This window comes from Schistocerca serialis, chromosome 4 (genome assembly GCF_023864345.2).
Source record: "Schistocerca serialis cubense isolate TAMUIC-IGC-003099 chromosome 4, iqSchSeri2.2, whole genome shotgun sequence".
NCBI classification, from domain to species: domain Eukaryota; kingdom Metazoa; phylum Arthropoda; class Insecta; order Orthoptera; family Acrididae; genus Schistocerca; species Schistocerca serialis.
In genome coordinates this window covers 265,366,329-265,378,231 of record NC_064641.1, presented here as the reverse complement: position 1 = coordinate 265,378,231, position 11,903 = coordinate 265,366,329, and positions in this window count along the sequence as shown.

Genomic DNA, 11,903 nt, shown 5'->3' with positions numbered 1-11,903 from the left:
TCTATGTTGAAATCACCACATATAGCAATTCTTGTTTTACTCTTCAATATATTTTAACTATTAATTCACATTTTTCAATAAACATATTTACATCACCATCTGGCGACCTATATAGACTCACTACCACTATATTTTCATTCATTCTTTCTCTGTTTTCTACCTGTCATGCCTCCCACAACATACCCTTGGGGAACAAACATATTTACTTGTTCTTGGGTTAACCAGTGCTCAGGTACACATATAACATCTACAGACTCAGTGTTGCATAAATGTTCTAATTCTAATATCTTATTTCTAATACAACAGATGTTAACTTGTAGAAAAGTAAGTAGTTCGTCTCTGTCTGTATTCCTCTGAGAGCAATTTGACTCTATACTTGAAGTTGTAGGTTCAGTTAAAGTCTTTAGTCTTGATGCACTGTGATCATCTGTGTTATGATAGTCACATACCTGCTCATCCACTTGATTACTCACTTTGTTAACTGCTTTCTTCTGTGAAACCACTGCTGATCCCACCAAAAATTCTGGTCGCTTGGTTGTGGTTTCTTTCTTCGGGTTGACTTCCATATTCCACCTGTTGGTATTCTCATTCCTTGAGCTTGAGTTGCTATTCTGCTTTTTGCAAGTAGTTCTCTCTTATTATATGGTATCTTCTTTCCTGCCACATCATTTGTTGCTTCTTCTAACTTTTGCACTCATCTCTTGGGTATATTTATTTCTTGAGTAATTGTCCTCTCCACACATACAGAATTCACTTTTAAGAATTCTGCTGTTTTTTGTGCTGAAGTTGTGTCAGTAACAATTCTCATTGATTCCTTATCTGAGACTGCAGTACCCTTCCATTTAAGCTCTATTGCTGTTTTGTACACTTCCCTGTTTGTTTCCACTGATTCACAGTCATCATCCAGATGAATATCTGAATGAAACATGCAGCACACGATGGATTCAGGCCAGTATTATGGTTCAGGGACATTCATCTGGGCTTCTGTGGGCCTATGGTAGCACTCAAAGGTACATATGACAACTATAGACTACATGAACATCACTGCAGACCACCTGCAGTCCTTCAGGCTTAATGTCTTCCTTGGTGGTGATGGAATTTGAAACAGAATAACTATCCATGTCACAAAGTCAAAATTGTGCACCAGCTTGTTGCCAAAAAACCACCAGCTGTGATGCTTTTTGGAACTGCTTGATCTATGTCAGACACTTGGTGCCACCTCCCTCAGGAAACCTACCATAGACTTGCCTAATCCACAGGAAACCACCTTGTTGAATTCCATAGGTGAACCAGCATACTATTTAACAGATGGCCAGTATGTTTTGACTCATTGGTGCTTGTAACCCATTTTCCACCTAAACTATGTTGCAGTAAGCATCATTTAGTTTGCAGAATATCCTTTTTAATTGCAGTCACACACAATCATTTGCCAATAGAGATACAGAACTGGTATATTAATCCCTCAACTTAATGATGCTACAGGTGTGTAAACACCAGCACCCTTATCAAACCCACTACTTTACCACACACTGAATCATTAGTATGGTACATCATACTTTGTTGGCACTGTTCCTGTTGTTCTTGAGATGTGTATATTGTTTGGTATAGCCCAATAACACTGTCATGTCAGCTCAAATGGGTACCTTAGTCCCCAGAGAATTTTTTCCCAGATAACCATATAATAAGGCATAAGTTTGTCAAATTTGATTGGAATTGGTCCTTATGTTCCACAGTTCTCACCTGTCAACATATTCTTTTAGTGTTTGAGGTGCCTTGCCACAACAGAATTTTATTCTGGGTGGTAAGTTACATATATAACACATCTAGATGAATACATTGCAGGCACAGTTGAGATGATCTGGAACACACATAAACAAAGACTAATTTTTAATCACACATAAATTAATCCCTTCATATCACAATACACTATTGTACAAGAATGTTACAATAGCATAGTCCAATTCAAGTAAACTTACTTGTTAAAAACATTGACATACACCACACAAGACATTTGATGACTCCCATATGGATCACAGATTCACTTTATTCAAAGGTGATTGAGATGTAACAACACTGATCATAGAAATACTTCCACATTCTCCCAAAACGTTTTATATCATGAAATAGATACCACAGGAACAAGTTTCCACACCATCTTTGTGTTTATAGTTCATATTGACATTGCATAAAAACGTTTACTGGTTAGCGAGCAATGCATTTTGAAGTGCAAGAAAGGTGACATCAACCAATTGTAAAAAGTTCACTTAGCTTTTAAAAATGGCATCAATGTTGAGTTCAGTTGAGTTGTTTGGGGGGAAGAGACCAAACAGCGAGGCCATCGGTCTCATCAGTTTAGGGAAGGATGAGAAAGGAAGATGGCCATGCCCTTTCAAAGGAACCATCCTGGTATTTGCCTGGAGGGATTTAGGGAAATCACAGAAAACCTAAATCAGGATGGTCGGATGCGGGATTGAACTGTCCTCCTCCCGAATGCGAGTCCAATGTGCTAACCCCTGTCCCACCTGTCAGAGTTGATATATTGAAATATTGCATAATATCACATTACAGGTTAATAGAGTTATATGACATGCCATGGAATTAACAGTTATTCTGTCAGAAAATGTGATTTATTTATCTATTCACATATCTCAATATATAAAACATAGAACTGTTTTTGTTATCTATCTACTGCACATATTGTAAAGAGCTTTACAGGTGTTAGCTTCATCTGCATCAAAAACAGTCTTCTTTTTGTTACATTTGCTTGTTCCTCAGTTATCATATTATTAACATAGTGTCTAATTTCTGAAACTTCAGTTTCTAATGATGCTATTGCTTGCTTTATTGAGATGGAATCAGTGATGTGTTTCTGTAATTGGCTGTACAAGAAATTCACAGGGGAGGGAGGGGAGGCATTATTTTAAAAAATACCTCTAACCAAAAAGAAAATTTTGGCTGTTGCAGTTTCAACCTTAGACCATATGCTTGATTCATAGTTATCTGGTTGCTGGTATGTTGCTGGAGTAGAGGCATTTTAGAATGGTATCTTTGTTTTCATGAACTATAGGACTGTTCTTGATTTAAAGTTCTGTCTTGTAGTTGACCTGCAAGGGATCCTTTGTTTTACAATTGTATCTAGAACAGTCACTCTTTCAGGTGAATGAGAGGAGAATATGGATCCCTTTGCAATAGTACTGCAATGTTAATTTGGCTTTTAGTTTTGGCAAGAATTAAGTTCAGCTGGTGTGCTTAACAGTTCAAGTAATTTGCAAAATGATACTCTTCTCTAACTACTGTCTGGAGCCTTGCTTCTTGGCCATGCATGGCACAAGTACCATCACAATTATGAGATGTTACTTTTTCTTCCTGTTCTTGGACAAAATTTGTGAGTACATTTTCAATGTGAGCTGCTAAGGAGGAAGTGTCATTATCAGATGCATTAAAAAAAATTAATGCCAAAATCTTTCAACACACTCTTCAGTAGATAACAGATAATGAAATAGTACAACCAACTAAAATTTAGAAAATACATCAGGAGTTACATCTGCTATTATCTTAGCTACTTCTTCACTAATTTTCTCATGACACACATGTGACATATACTCTAAAAATTCTTTGTATACTCTTGGATGTACCCTTAAAGATTTTAGCATTGTTCATGTGCACTCTTACAACTGCAGCTAAAGCTGAAGTGAAACATTAGATTTTTTAATATGCTAGGATTGCTAGATTCTATGGTTTCAACATGTCCACATAAGGCACATTCACAGTCAGTCCAGAACTTAATACAATCAATTATTTTGGAAGGAACATAGTGTTTTTTCCTTACATTCTCATTGTGTCTTTCTGTGTTCCACCTGAAAGTTTGGCTATTCTGTTGCCTAATTTCTGTTCTTACAAGTTCTGATAAATTTAAATAAGCATTCTTATGTGCAATATATTCCTTCTCCTTCCTAAACTTCAGTGTTAGATAACTTATATCTGACACACCAGTGCATCTCCAGCCTGTTTCTTTACCCTTAGCAAACTGCAACCATGGAAAGCAAAATAGTTTATTTGTAGAAATGAAGATACAAATGCAACTATTTCTTTCATATATATTTACATTAAAAGACCTGCAGACTGTCTTACAGCAGCTATTTTACACTTTTTTAATTTGAGCTGAGCCATGAGCCTCTTTGTTTCACATTTCTCTTCCCATCTTAAAGTTGAGAAATTTGTTACTAAAAGATAATGAATGTTGTTCACTCTTCTTTGTAAACAAACCCCAAGAACAAATAAATATGCATATGAACAGAAAAGCATAACAGATAATTGAATACATCATTACACATAGTGAGAAGATCACTTCATGCACGTGCTAACATGCTAACTGCTGTTGTTGTAGCCTGCAGCCTTTTGGTTTGTATCACAGTCTGACTCATATTTGAGCCTGTGTTTCCACCAGTGCAAATGTTCATATTATTAGCAATGCTTCCCCTTGCCTCTCTATGCTGAAGGAACACCATAAGCTTACTCACAGAGTTTCAGAAGAGACTCTGAACATTAACAGTACATGGACAGCAGTTTGGCATGTATGTGTGCTATCTGAATTACGTAAAAGTTTTACATACAATAAAAATACTTTTAAAATGCAGATAAACTGATGTAATATGAGCAAGAAACAAAAAATGATTGTTTAAATAAATACATTTATAATTTGCACAATCACCTTTTTTCTGTGGGTTCACTTAACCACCAGACACCTAGGACACAGTGCCAATGAGTCTATCTTTGTTGCTGTTTATTTTAAGAATGATTGTTATTCATTTTTGACATTATTATTGTGTCATCAGCAGTATCATTATCTTAACCTGTTATTTGCAGTTCATAATTTAAACTTTTTTTCAAATTTATTGCATGAAGAAGGAGACTATTTAATCCTTTACAATGGTAGACTATTTTCTCAGTTACAATTGTATTTTTCAAATAAATATATACCTACATCTATAAATAGTGAGTCCTATTTACAGTACATTGCTACTTCTCATGCAGCTTTACAACAAAGCCTTCTACTTGCCATATAGCTACAAGAACTTTTCAGTCCTTGGATGTAATTATTCTGATAATTTCTATAAATATTGTCCAAATGGGTATGTTATTAATTTCATTTTCAGTTGCACTGGTCATCAAACTTATGACCTTTCTAAGCTACTGTACCATTTTAAATCCTACTGTGGGCTACTAAAAGAAACTAGGAGAGAAATAAGAACTTTTAAAAAAATTCTTACATCTGTATATTTCCCACAACATTACATTGCTAGTAAATATGAAATGAATTTTAATTAAACTGTATATTAGAAAAAGAAATTGAAATTGACACATACACTGAGAAAGAAAGTCAAGTCCAGTTAATAATAAATAACAAATGTCACAACCAGTGGTGGCTATTGTGTAAGAGCATAAGAGCATTGCAAAACCCTAACTTTCGACACCTTTTGGATTTATTAGTTATTTTTCTTTGAATGCTGTTAAACATAATGTTTTGGAGTAATCTGAAATATATGGCACTAAATCTGTCACGCTGTGTTACATTGCTTCTGTATACTTGGTGAAACTTGGCATCAGCATCATGAACACACCTTCACTTGTGCATGTTTTAAGGAGCTTCTGGGCATACACAAATGGTGCAACATAATTGCCTTATGGGCCGAATACATACAGATTTGATAAACAATGTGCATGGTTCACAGAGTGCACTGCTAGCCCTTATCACTCAACTACAAGTTTACGTCAATGTCACCAAACTGTAGCACACTGCAGTAGACTGTTATCCATGTTCAATAGGTGTAAATCCCACTAGGTGGTAGCACACTCCACAGACGTGCCAATTCACTGACTGTGTAGTAAAATTAGACTGGTCATCAGTATATGTTACAGTTATACTGATAGAAAACCGTAGTTTTTTGGATTCTGAATGAGATACAATAAAGTAACTTTAGGATTTCATCATACAGTAATCCATGTAAAGCACCGAGAACCATAAAGTACATCATCATCCAATGTGAGACTAGCATTTATTCATGTGTCTGACATTTACTGATCTTATGGCAGGTCATACAGAGCTTAGGTAGTTAAAACTTTCAGAAGTAAGTTTAAAAGTTTGTATATATTAGTGTTTATTTATGGATTAGTACAGGTTATGAAACTGCTGTGTTCTTGTGCCAAATTATTTTCTGCTTTTGTGTTTAGTTTGTCAAACCATGTGTCAAAAATGTGGTGGTTGTCAGAGAAATTTGAAAGAGTTGGTGTTCTGTGTAGACTGCAAGTTATTGTTTCATTGGGGAAAATGTAGAGGCAAGGAAACAAGTGTAGAAAAAGAAGCTCTTCCATGGCAGCGTAGGTTATGTAGAAAGGACAGAAAAATTTCTGAACAGCAGGCAAAAATTTGTGTCCTTAAGGCTGAATTAGATGATGCAAACTTGGAATTATATAGGTTGAAGGAGGAAAAAGAGGCTGGAAACTGGGAAAAGGTAGCAAGCAAAGGGCAAAAAAGGGAAACACTGTAAGAAATTCCAGAAATTCAAATAGTAAATCTGTATGGCTTTCTATCTGAAGTGGAGGAATGGCCTCATCCAGATGTAATTGAAAATAGGTTGAAACAGAATATAATTTAAAGAAAAAAAGACAGGTCAGGATTATACCAGAACAGGAAAAGAAGAATTCTGCTTACAGGCAGCAGTCATGGGAGGGGTGTGGGCCAGCAGCTTCAGGAGAAATTAGATGCAGGGTACCAGGTCACAAGTTTTGTGAAACCAACTGCTAGCCTTAGCCAGATGACAGAAAAATTAGGCCAGCTATGCAGGGACTTTGAGAAGGGAGATCAGGTAATTATAGTTGGGGGAGCAGGAAACAGCCTGGCTATGAATCCAAGATACAGTATTAGGAGTGACCTGGATAAAACAGGAGCAGAAACTTGGCATACAAATGTGGGTTCAAATCAAATGGCTCCGAGCACTATGGGACTTAACTGCTGTGGTCATCAGTCCCCTAGAACATAGAACTATTTAAACCTAACTAACCTAAGGACATCACACACATCCATGCACAAGGCAGGATTCGATCCTACGACCGTAGCGGTCGCGTGGTTCCACACTGAAACGCCTAGAACTGCTTGGCCACTCCGGCCTGCCACAAATGTGGGGTTTTTGGAGGTCTTTCAGAGCCATGATCAGCCCTGAGTAAACACTGCTGTAAGGCATGCTAACACTGAGCTGAACAGGATGCTCCAGACACTAGCAAAGTCTCACATAAGTGTTGTTCCAGTTAATGCTATTGGGCAGGTGGGGATACACTACACATGTCCTGCACCTGAATAGGAAGGGGAAAAATAAGTTAGCTTCTCTATTAGCAGAAACTGTAAGGGGGGGCCACAGTCACACAAGGGGTGACCCCAGTGGTTAATGGGTCCAGGCAGACAAGTTTTTTAGGTTAAAGCCAAAGTCCAGACAGACAACAATCAAGATAAATAGAATAAAAGACACTTCATGTACAGTAAATAGGGGCAAAGTTAAGGACAGTATCAACTTACTTCATCAAAATATCAGGGGAATCAAAAATATATTAGATGAGCTATTAGTGTGGTCATCAGTCCCCTAGAACATAGAACTACTTAAACCTAACCAACCTAAGGACATCACACACATCCATGCCCAAGGCAGGATTTGATCCTACAACCGTAGTGGTCGCATGGTTCCAGACTGAAACGCCTACAACTGCTTGGCCACTCCGGCACACTTCATGTACAGTAAATAGGGGCAAAGTTAAGGACAGTATCAACTTACTTCATCAAAATATCAGGGGAATCAAAAATAAATTAGATGAGCTATTAGTGTGGTTAGATGACCTCAGAAATAAAAATGAGATTGATATACTCTGTCTGTCTGAAAACCGTGTAGCTTGTAGATCTAGGATAGATAAAGGAGGAGTTGCCATTTTCATAAAACAAGCGTATAAATAAAGAACTGTAGAAATAAGCAAATTTTATGTTGATCAGCACTCTGGGGTTTTTGCATGTGAACTTCAGCTAGATAATACAGTATTGATATTAGCAACAGTGCACAGGTCCCCATTAGGAGACTGGAAGCTATTCATAAAAATGTTTGACGCCCTATTATGCTGCCCGTCAGACAAAAAGAAGAAGTTATTAATCTGTGGTGATTTCAGTGTAAACTTTCCAAGTAATTCTGATAGGAAAAGTGAACTATAAGCGTTATTAACAAGATACAGCTTAGAATCAGTGATCAATGTCCCTACACATATAGCTCAAGACAGTAGCACTCTAATGGATAATGTATTTGTACAGAAGAGGGATGTTCAACGAACACATTCTTTCCCTGTGGTAAATGGATTGTCAGACCATGATACACAACTGATTAACTTACAAAACATAACAGGGTGTACAGTTCAGAAATTATTAAGTAAAAGTGTGAGGTTGCTCAACCCAGTATCTATAGAGCACTTCAGAGAAAGTTTAAGAAATGTTAATTGGGGAGATGTATATAATGAGCAAAATGCTAATGATAAATGCAACATATTTCTTGATAAATTTATATCCCTTTTTGAACATTGTTTCCCAAAGAAAATTACTAAATGTAACACCACACACTTTTCAAAGAAACCTTGGATTACTACAGGTATTAAAGTGTCTTCAGAAAGAAAAAGGAAACTACTGAGACAGCAGGAACTAGTAAAAATCCAGAAGTAGTTTTACACTATAAGCATTACTGTAGCATACTGAGTAAAGGTGTAAGGAAATCAAGAAATATGTATGTTAGAGAACAAATTAACAACTCCGGCAATAAAATCAAATCTATATGGAATGTTGTTAGAAGGGAGACAGGAAAAGTATCCAATGGGATAGGTAGTATTACTATTAAAGAGAATGAGACCATCCTAACCAACAGTACACAAGTAGCTAATGTATTTAACAACCATTTCTTAAGTGTAGGAGAAAAATTGCTGAGAATGCTTCAAAAGAAGAAGCCAGGCAGTACATGGAAGAGTCAGTTTTGAAACATTTTTGTCAGATTAAGTTTCAGCTGACAGCCTCTTGTGAAATAAATAAAATTATTAAATCTTTAAAAAATAAATGTTCTGTTGGAGTATATGACATCTCTAATAAGATATTAAAACAATGTGGAGCAATTAAAGCTGATGTTCTGAGTCATATATGTAATTCATCACTGACTCAAGTTATTTTCCCAGAAAGGTTAAAATATGCTATTATCAGTCCTCTTTACAAAAAGGGGGACACCACAGATATCAATAATTATCGGCCAGTATGCTTTCTTACAGGATTTTCAAAAATCTTTGAGAAAATAATGTACTCAAGAGTGGTTAGCCATCTCAACAGTAATGGTATACTTAGTAAATCACAGTTGGGATTTCAAAATGCTGTTCCACTGAGACAGCAATATACAGATGCACTGTCCACATAAAAGAGTCTTTAAATAGTAAAATGTCACCCACAGGAATTTTCTGTGACTTGTTCAAAGCATTTGATTGTGTGAACCATGACATTATGTTACAGAAATTACAATTATATGGTATAAACAGAATAGTATATGAGTGGTTTAAGTCATACCTACAGAACAGGAAACAAAAATTTTCTTTATATTGGTCAAGTGATTTAAATAAGTTTTCCACTTCATCTAACTGGGGTGAAAATAGATTACGTGTTGCACAGGGTTCAATCATGGGTCCCCTTCTGTTCCTGAATTATGTGAACAACCTCCTTCTTATCTGAAACAAGAAGCTGAACTGAAACTGTTTGCTGATGATACAAGCATCATTATTAATCCAATAAAAGAAACTCCAATTGAAAATGATACAGATACGGTCTTTGGAAAAATCATTAATTGGTTTTCCGCAAACGGGCTTGCTCTAAATTTTGAAAAAACACAGTACAATCAATTTTCTGCTGCAGAACGTACAGTTCCTTCAATAAATATAACACATCAGCAGAAGTCAGTAGACGGGACAGAGCAGTTTGAGGGTGTACATATAGATGAGAATCTTAATTGGAAAATTCATATTTTCGCTCTTCTAAAGTGACTAGGTTCAGCAACTTTTACAATCAGAATAAGTGCCAATTTTGAGGATATAGAAATTAGTAAGCTAACATACTTTGCATTCTTTCACTCTCTGATGTCATAATATTTTAAGGCAACTCAACACTTAGACAAAAAGTATTCACTGGTCAAAAGCAAGTGGTTAGAATAATGTGTGGGGTTCATAGTCGCACGTCTTGTAGGAATCTTTTTAAAAGATTGGGAATTCTTACAACAGCCTCACAGTACATTTACTCACTAATGAAATTTGTTCTCAACAAAACAGACCAGTTTAAAAACAACAGTGACATTCATGATTATAATGCCAGAAAAAAGGAAGCCTTACACTATCCTTTACTCAACCTATCTTTGGCACAGAAAGGGGTAAAATATGCTGCTATAAAAATGTTTGACAAATTACCAGATGAAATAAAATGTCTGACAGACAGCTGTAATAGCTACTAAAATAAATTTAAATCATATTGTTACAGAAGAAACTGAGTAGCACAGTTACCGTGATGTAGTGGTTATGATACTAGAATGCTGCATGGAGAGTCGTGAGTGCAAAACTCATCTGAACTGTAAAATTTTAATTTCTATATTTGGTACGAGTACATTCTAGAAGTATCCACAAATGTCAACAATCATTGTACTGGAATTTTCTGTAACTGTATATATACCATATCTGTTTGGTCTGGAGGCAGGTCGCTCCGAGCTCTTGTATGTGCAAGTGCTGAATAAACCTTCATTAAATGAAGTTAGGGTTCATCATTCATCTAATTACACCTTCTTCTACTTGACATTATTCTGGTGTAGACGCTGGGTATTGGAACTTGTGATAGCACACATTATTGACAACACAGTGGCTCCCATCAGGCCACAACAGAGCCGCCGTTTATGTGGCGAGAAATCCGAGTTTGAGGCATATTCAACAGATTGAAATCTATCGGAGACAGAAAAAGAAGAAATTAGAATTCTATTAATACCTTCAGCTGCTAATGGGCGTTGATATATGTCAATGTGGGCAGAAGAAAATGTGTGCCCCATCCAGGACTCGAACCCGAGATCTCCAGCTTACATGGCAGATGCTCTATCCATCTGAGCCACCGATGGCACAGAGAATAGCATGACTGCAGGGACTATCTTGTGCATGGCTCCCGTGAGACCCAGATTCTCACCTTGTACGTCCACACACTACATTCATAGTGTCCCATCCCAACACACTCATTACTCATGGAAAACATTCTTACACATTCTTACCAAGTCCCGTAAGAATTCGGGGAATATGTGTGCATCTGGACGGAAGAAGGTCATGGCCAGTGTTACCAGAACTATATACTTATATGGAAATGATGCCTGTTCTTTTGGACATCTCTGAAAGAACAGACACCATATCCATATAAGTAGAAAAAGAAGAAGACGTTAAGATGACAGCAACTGTGTGATATCACATGAGACACCCTTCCGGGTTCTCTGGTGACGAAGGCCCAGATCCAAACAAGTGGCTGAAGGCATATGAGCATATAGCCAAATTTAACAAATGGGGCGACACCATGTGTTTGGCTAACGTATTTCTCTACTTAGAGGGCACTGCCAAGCAATGGTATGAGAACAACAAGGAGAAGATCACAAGCTGGGAAGTATTCCAGGTGGAACTGCACAAGTATTTTGGCGACACACAACGACAGAAGTGAAAAGCTGAAGTTAAATTAAAGTGCAGGGCACAGCGTCCAGGAGAAACTGCGGTTTCCTACATTCAAGACATCTTGGAGCTGTGTAAAATAGTGGATCCTAGAATGAAGGAGGAAGATA